We start from the raw sequence: 709 nt of genomic DNA, 5'->3' as shown, positions 1-709 counted from the left end.
GAGCTCGTGACGTCACGACGCGAGGAGCGACGTGACGAAGGTCCTGCGAGCTCGAGAGCGGAAGGGCTACTGAGGGAGTTCGTGCGTTTTTTCGCACCAACGCCCATTCGCCCTCCCTCCCCCTCGACCCCTCGCGTATTCGAAACCCCCTTTGGCGTATGCTGGATCTCGCTCCCCCTCGACTCGCGTATCCAGAACCCCCTGTGCCGTATGCTCGATCTCGCTCGCACCAACGATCGCGTCGATGGATTGGGTATCGAGCGTGATCGAAGATTATTTCAAGGACACGCGGTGACATGTCACGACACGTTTCGCGGGGTGACGTCATCGATGCGTTCGATTGTACCACACACACACACACACACTTTTACTGTCGTGTTTTGTTAGAGTGTTAGTTTAATAAAAAGATATATTTAAAATAAGAATGATTTTTACATAGTTTTTTGTGGGATACCACATCCTGATCGGATGGGTTTTCTGACACGATGTTATTACAATTGTTATAAGGGTATCTAGTAGATACCACAGCCTTAATGATGATAAGAATCTATTGTCCCTTCGTTATCTTTCATAGCAGTACCTCAATTTCTCGTGCGCAATTTTGTCTCTTTTAAGGATATCTATTTTTATGCAGTTTTATGTCCTCGATAAAAACCACATCCGTTAACACGTTCGATGGGGACAATGGTATATAAATGCGTATGGGCGA

The sequence above is a fragment of the Trachymyrmex cornetzi genome, unplaced genomic scaffold (assembly GCF_001594075.2).
Source record: "Trachymyrmex cornetzi isolate Tcor2-1 unplaced genomic scaffold, Tcor1.1 scaffold1708, whole genome shotgun sequence".
Lineage (NCBI taxonomy): Eukaryota > Metazoa > Arthropoda > Insecta > Hymenoptera > Formicidae > Trachymyrmex > Trachymyrmex cornetzi.
Note: the sequence above shows the minus strand (reverse complement) of the source record.